Here is a 7500-nt window from a genome sequence, read left to right as displayed (position 1 = left end):
CCCGGGCGCCAGGGTAGACCTGGTGTCCGAGGGCCCTGGGTAGACCTGGTGTCCCAGGGCCCGGGGTAGACCTGGTGTCCCGGGGCCCGGGGTAGACCTGGTGTCCCAGGGCCCGGGGTAGACCTGGTGTCCCGTTCCCCGGGGTAGACCTGGTGTCCTGGGACCATGGGTAGACCTGGTGTCCCGTTCCCCGGGGTAGACCTGGTGTCCCGTTCCCCGGGGTAGACCTGGTGTCCCGGGCCCCGGGGTAGACCTGGTGTCCCGTTCCCCGGGGTAGACCTGGTGTCAGAGGGCCCCGGGGTAGACCTGTTGTCCCAGGGCCCGGGGTAGACCTGGTGTCCCGTTCCCCGGGGTAGACCTGGTGTCCCGGGCCCCGGGGTAGACCTGGTGTCCCGTTCCCCGGGGTAGACCTGGTGTCAGAGGGCCCCGGGGTAGACCTGTTGTCCCAGGGCCCGGGGTAGACCTGGTGTCCCGTTCCCCGGGGTAGACCTGGTGTCCGAGGGCCCTGGGTAGACCTGGTGTCCCAGGGCCCGGGGTAGACCTGGTGTCCCGTTCCCCGGGGTAGACCTGGTGTCCGAGGGCCCTGGGTAGACCTGGTGTCGCGGGCCCCGGGGTAGACCTGTTGTCCTAGAGCACTGGGTAGACCAGGTGTCGCGGGCCCCGGGGTAGACCTGGTGTCCCAGGGCCCGGGGTAGACCTGGTGTCCCGTTCCCCGGGGTAGACCTGGTGTCCTGGGACCATGGGTAGACCTGGTGTCGCGGGCCCCGGGGTAGACCTGTTGTCCCAGGGCCCGGGGTAGACCTGGTGTCCCGGGCGCCAGGGTAGACCTGGTGTCCGAGGGCCCTGGGTAGACCTGGTGTCCCGTTCCCCGGGGTAGACCTGGTGTCCTGGGACCATGGGTAGACCTGGTGTCCCGTTCCCCGGGGTAGACCTGGTGTCCCGGGGCCCGGGGTAGACCTGGTGTCCCGGGCCCCGGGGTAGACCTGGTGTCCCGTTCCCCGGGGTAGACCTGGTGTCAGAGGGCCCCGGGGTAGACCTGTTGTCCCAGGGCCCGGGGTAGACCTGGTGTCCCGTTCCCCGGGGTAGACCTGGTGTCCGAGGGCCCTGGGTAGACCTGGTGTCCCGTTCCCCGGGGTAGACCTGGTGTCCCGTTCCCCGGGGTAGACCTGGTGTCAGAGGGCCCCGGGGTAGACCTGTTGTCCCAGGGCACGGGGTAGACCTGGTGTCCCGGGCGCCAGGGTAGACCTGGTGTCCGAGGGCCCTGGGTAGACCTGGTGTCCGAGGGCCCTGGGTAGACCTGGTGTCCCAGGGCCCGGGGTAGACCTGGTGTCCCGGGGCCCGGGGTAGACCTGGTGTCCCAGGGCCCGGGGTAGACCTGGTGTCCCGTTCCCCGGGGTAGACCTGGTGTCCTGGGACCATGGGTAGACCTGGTGTCCCGTTCCCCGGGGTAGACCTGGTGTCCCGTTCCCCGGGGTAGACCTGGTGTCCCGGGCCCCGGGGTAGACCTGGTGTCCCGTTCCCCGGGGTAGACCTGGTGTCAGAGGGCCCCGGGGTAGACCTGTTGTCCCAGGGCCCGGGGTAGACCTGGTGTCCCGTTCCCCGGGGTAGACCTGGTGTCCGAGGGCCCTGGGTAGACCTGGTGTCCCGTTCCCCGGGGTAGACCTGGCGTCCCGGGCCCCGGGGTAGACCTGGTGTCCCGTTCCCCGGGGTAGACCTGGTGTCAGAGGGCCCCGGGGTAGACCTGTTGTCCCAGGGCCCGGGGTAGACCTGGTGTCCCGTTCCCCGGGGTAGACCTGGTGTCCGAGGGCCCTGGGTAGACCTGGTGTCCCAGGGCCCGGGGTAGACCTGGTGTCCCGTTCCCCGGGGTAGACCTGGTGTCCGAGGGCCCTGGGTAGACCTGGTGTCGCGGGCCCCGGGGTAGACCTGTTGTCCTAGAGCACTGGGTAGACCAGGTGTCGCGGGCCCCGGGGTAGACCTGGTGTCCCAGGGCCCGGGGTAGACCTGGTGTCCCGTTCCCCGGGGTAGACCTGGTGTCCTGGGACCATGGGTAGACCTGGTGTCGCGGGCCCCGGGGTAGACCTGGTGTCCCAGGACCATGGGTAGACCTGGTGTCCCAGGGCCCGGGGTAGACCTGGTGTCCCGTTCCCCGGGGTAGACCTGGTGTCCTGGGACCATGGGTAGACCTGGTGTCCCGGGCCCCGGGGTAGGCCCTGGGACACCAGGTCTACCCCGGGGAACGGGACAGCAGGTCTACCCCGAGTCCCGGGACAACAGGTCTACCCGGCGCTCGAGGACACCGGGTCTACCCCGGCGCCCGGGACACCAGGTCTACCCCGGTCCCTGGGACACCAGGTCTACCCGGCGCTCGAGGACACCAGGTCTACCCCGGAGCCCGGGACACCAGGTCTACCCCGGCCCCCGGGACACCAGGTCTACCCCCGAGCCCGGGACACCAGGTCTACCCCGGCCCCTGGGACACCAGGTCTACCCCGGCCCCTGGGACACCAGGTCTACCCCGGAGCCCGGGACACCAGGTCTACCCCGGCCCCTGGGACACCAGGTCTACCCCGGAGCCCGGGACACCAGGTCTACCCCGGTCCCCGGGACACCAGGTCTACCCAGCGCTCTAGGACAACAGGTCTACCCCGGCGCCCGGGACACCAGGTCTACCCAGGGCTCTAGGACAACAGGTCTACCCCGGCGCCCGGGATACCAGGTCTACCCAGGGCTCTAGGACAACAGGTCTACCCCGCTTCTGGCCCCTGGGACACCAGGTCTACCCCGTCTTGTGCCGAAGACACCAGGTCTACCCCGGAGCCCGGGACACCAGGTCTACCCCGGCGCCCGGGACACCAGGTCTACCCCGGAGCCCGGGACACCAGGTCTACCCCGGCCCCCGGGACACCAGGTCTACCCCGGAGCCCGGGACACCAGGTCTACCCCGGCGCCCGGGACACCAGGTCTACCCCGTCTTGTGCCGAAGACACCAGGTCTACCCCGGAGCCCGGGACACCAGGTCTACCCCGGCGCCCGGGACACCAGGTCTACCCCGGAGCCCCGGACACCAGGTCTACCCCGGCCCCCGGGACACCAGGTCTACCCCGGAGCCCGGGACACCAGGTCTACCCCGGCGCCCGGGACACCAGGTCTACCCCGGAGCCCCGGACACCAGGTCTACCCCGGCCCCCGGGACACCAGGTCTACCCCGGAGCCCCGGACACCAGGTCTACCCCGGCCCCCGGGACACCAGGTCTACCCCGGAGACCCGGACACCAGGTCTACCCCGGCGCCCGGGACACCAGGTCTACCCCGGCGCCCGGGACACCAGGTCTACCCCGGAGCCCCGGACACCAGGTCTACCCCGGCGCCCGGGACACCAGGTCTACCCCGGAGACCCGGACACCAGGTCTACCCCGGCGCCCGGGACACCAGGTCTACCCCGGAGCCCCGGACACCAGGTCTACCCCGGCCCCCGGGACACCAGGTCTACCCCGGAGACCCGGACACCAGGTCTACCCCGGCGCCCGGGACACCAGGTCTACCCCGGAGCCCGGGACACCAGGTCTACCCCGGCGCCCGGGACACCAGGTCTACCCCGGAGCCCCGGACACCAGGTCTACCCCGGCCCCCGGGACACCAGGTCTACCCCGGAGACCCGGACACCAGGTCTACCCCGGCCCCCGGGACACCAGGTCTACCCCGGGCTCTAGGACAACAGGTCTACCCCGCTTCTGGCCGGAGACACCAGGTCTACCCCGTCTTGTGCCGCAGACACCAGGTCTACCCCGTCTCGGGCCGGGGACACCAGGTCTACCCCGTCTCTGGCCGCGGACAGCCGGTCTACCCCGTCTCGGTCCGGGGACACCAGGTCTGCTGGCTCTCGGGCCGGGGACACCAGGTCTTCTCCGGATCTGGCGGGACACCAGGTCTACCCCGGTCCCTGGGACACCAGGTCTACCCCGGCGCCCGGGACACCAGGTCTACCCCGGAGCCCGGGACACCAGGTCTACCCCGGCGCCCGGGACACCAGGTCTACCCCGGAGCCCGGGACACCAGGTCTACCCCGGCGCCCGGGACACCAGGTCTACCCCGGAGCCCGGGACACCAGGTCTACCCCGGCGCCCGGGACACCAGGTCTACCCCGGAGCCCCGGACACCAGGTCTACCCCGGCGCCCGGGACACCAGGTCTACCCCGGAGACCCGGACACCAGGTCTACCCCGGCGCCCGGGACACCAGGTCTACCCCGGAGCCCCGGACACCAGGTCTACCCCGGCCCCCGGGACACCAGGTCTACCCCGGCGCCCGGGACACCAGGTCTACCCCGGAGCCCGGGACACCAGGTCTACCCCGGCGCCCGGGACACCAGGTCTACCCCGGAGCCCCGGACACCAGGTCTACCCCGGCCCCCGGGACACCAGGTCTACCCCGGAGACCCGGACACCAGGTCTACCCCGGCCCCCGGGACACCAGGTCTACCCCGGGCTCTAGGACAACAGGTCTACCCCGCTTCTGGCCGGAGACACCAGGTCTACCCCGTCTTGTGCCGCAGACACCAGGTCTACCCCGTCTCGGGCCGGGGACACCAGGTCTACCCCGTCTCTGGCCGCGGACAGCCGGTCTACCCCGTCTCGGTCCGGGGACACCAGGTCTGCTGGCTCTCGGGCCGGGGACACCAGGTCTTCTCCGGATCTGGCGGGACACCAGGTCTACCCCGGTCCCTGGGACACCAGGTCTACCCCGGCGCCCGGGACACCAGGTCTACCCCGGAGCCCGGGACACCAGGTCTACCCCGGCGCCCGGGACACCAGGTCTACCCCGGAGCCCGGGACACCAGGTCTACCCCGGCGCCCGGGACACCAGGTCTACCCCGGCGCCCGGGACACCAGGTCTACCCCGGCGCCCGGGACACCAGGTCTACCCCGGCGCCCGGGACACCAGGTCTACCCCGGAGACCCGGACACCAGGTCTACCCCGGCCCCCGGGACACCAGGTCTACCCCGGAGACCCGGACACCAGGTCTACCCCGGCGCCCGGGACACCAGGTCTACCCCGGCGCCCGGGACACCAGGTCTACCCCGGAGCCCCGGACACCAGGTCTACCCCGGCCCCCGGGACACCAGGTCTACCCCGGAGACCCGGACACCAGGTCTACCCCGGCCCCCGGGACACCAGGTCTACCCCGGAGCCCGGGACACCAGGTCTACCCCGGCCCCTGGGACACCAGGTCTACCCCGGCCCCTGGGACACCAGGTCTACCTCGCGCCGGCGGGACTTAGTCAAATAGCGGCGGGTGCCGGGTAGACCTGTTGTCTCGGCCGGCTGCGGAAGTTCACCAAGGGGTCGCTGTTGTCGGCTGCCTCCGGCTACCTCATCGTAGGCTGCGGCCTGAGGCGGCGCCCCTTCCCGGTCGATCTCCCTCGGTCCTCTTGGAGGCCTCGGCGGCTTGGGACTTATCTGCCCGTATTATGGGAGCGAGGTGACGGGCCGCATCCCCGTAGGTTGGCTGAGGCTGTGCCTACGTTTCAGGCGGAGAGGAGCAGCTGCACTCAGGTGGCCGGCAAAGGGAAAAAGCCAGTGTTCCGCCTAGCCGGGGCGAGTCTCCTTGTGGCTCGGCTCCGGCTCCCGTCCCTCCCGGGGAAGTTGGCACAGTGAGAGCGAGGCCGAGAGAGAAGGGCTGAGAAAAGACGGACCGGATCCCCCCGAGAGACCGAGAGAGAAGGGCTGCGAGCGGAGGGGCCGGTTCCCCCGGGAGGCCGAGAGATAGAGAGAAGGGGCCGGATTCCCCCCGGGATGCCGAGAGAGAAGGGCTGCCGAGCGGAGGGGCCGGATTCCCCCCGGGATGCCGAGAGAGAAGGGCTGCCGAGCGGAGGGGGCCGGTTTCCCCCGGGATGCCGAGAGAGAAGGGCTGCCAGCGGGGAGGGGCCGGTTTCCCCCGGGATGCCGAGAGAGAAGGGCTGCCGAGCGGAGGGGCCGGATCTCCCCCCGGGATGCCGAGAGAGAAGGGCTGCCGAGCGGAGGGGCCGGATCTCCCCCCGGGATGCCGAGAGAGAAGGGCTGCCGAGCGGAGGGGCCGGATCTCCCCCCGGGATGCCGAGAGAGAAGGGCTGCCGAGCGGAGGGGCCGGATCTCCCCCCGGGATGCCGAGAGAGAAGGGCTGCCGAGCGGAGGGGCCGGATCTCCCCCCGGGATGCCGAGAGAGAAGGGCTGCCGAGCGGAGGGGCCGGTTTCCCCCCGGGATGCCGAGAGAGAAGGGCTGCCGAGCGGAGGGGCCGGATCTCCCCCCGGGATGCCGAGAGAGAAGGGCTGCCGAGCGGAGGGGCCGGATCCCCCCGGGATGCCGAGAGAGAAGGGCTGTGAAAGGCGATTCGAGAGAGCCGCTTGGCGGGCGAGGCGGCGGCGCCTCGTCCCTTTTGTGCCTGGCCTTAAGCCGGGGCCCACTCGGCGGGCACTGTTTCGGGCCGTCCGCCCGCCCGGTGAAGCTGCGGAGCCGGGGTCGGGGCGCCCCGTCCCCGGGCCGCCTCGTTGAAGCCGTCCCCCTTCCTCGGCCTTAAGCCGGGGACCCGCGTTGGCGGGCGGAGTTTTTCGGAGTTGACGGACCCGGCACCCGACAGAGAGAGAGAGAGAGAGAGAGATTCCGAGAGCCCCCCGGACCTTTCCCGGGCGAGGCGGCGGCGCCTCGTCCACCTCGGTCGTGGGCGCATCGACCGAGCCCCTTGGGCCGGGCGGGCTGGGTTGCCACGCGGGTCCGCGTTTTTTCTTTTTTTTCCGCGGTTTAGGCGCGCCGGTGCGCGGGCAGAGAGTGGGGGCGCCCGCCCGGCCTCCGCGGATTTTTCTCTGGCGGCCTTAAGCCGCGGCACCGAGGAGCCGTTGCGACGAAGGCGCGCGCGGGCCACGTCGGCGAGAGAGAAGGGAGCGAGCGGGATGTCTGGGGCTCCGTGGGGGAGTGAGACTCGTAACTCGCCCCCGCGGGTGCCTCCGGCGTCCCGGGCCCGCGGCCCCCGTGGCTAGCACGGGTCGCTGCGAACGCCGCCTCCATGTGCCTTTTTGTCGTGCCGTTCCTCCGGCTATTTTTTTTCCGGAAAGGGAAAGCCGGCCGCCGGCGGCGCGCGGTCCGGTGGCACGTATTTCTCGCACGCTCGGCCGGGTTCCCCGGGCCGGAAGGGGAAGCCGAGTCCCCCCGGCCTGGCGGGCCAGCCCAGTCCCAGTCCTGCCGTTGCCTAGCCGAGAAGGGAATCCGTTGGCGCCCGCGGGCGGGCGGGCGGGTGGCGGCACCCCCCGCGCTCCTCCTCTGCCGCGAGCGCTCCGCAGGCGGGGCTGGGCGGCCGTCGCCCCGTTGTCCCAGGACCGTGGCCGTGGGGGGGCCGTCGTCGTCGCCGTCGTCGGCGCGGCTCCTTCCTCGGCCGCACTCGATCGATGAGGCTTTTCGGGTGGCGTCGGAGAGGGCCCCCGGCCGGCCGGCTCTCCTTCCGGGGCTTCTCTGTCGCGGGGAAGTCACGGC

Source organism: Zonotrichia albicollis, unplaced genomic scaffold, assembly GCF_047830755.1.
Source record: "Zonotrichia albicollis isolate bZonAlb1 unplaced genomic scaffold, bZonAlb1.hap1 Scaffold_122, whole genome shotgun sequence".
NCBI classification, from domain to species: Eukaryota; Metazoa; Chordata; class Aves; order Passeriformes; family Passerellidae; genus Zonotrichia; species Zonotrichia albicollis.
The sequence above is the reverse complement of the archived record's forward strand: the minus strand, read 5'-3'. Positions refer to the sequence as shown.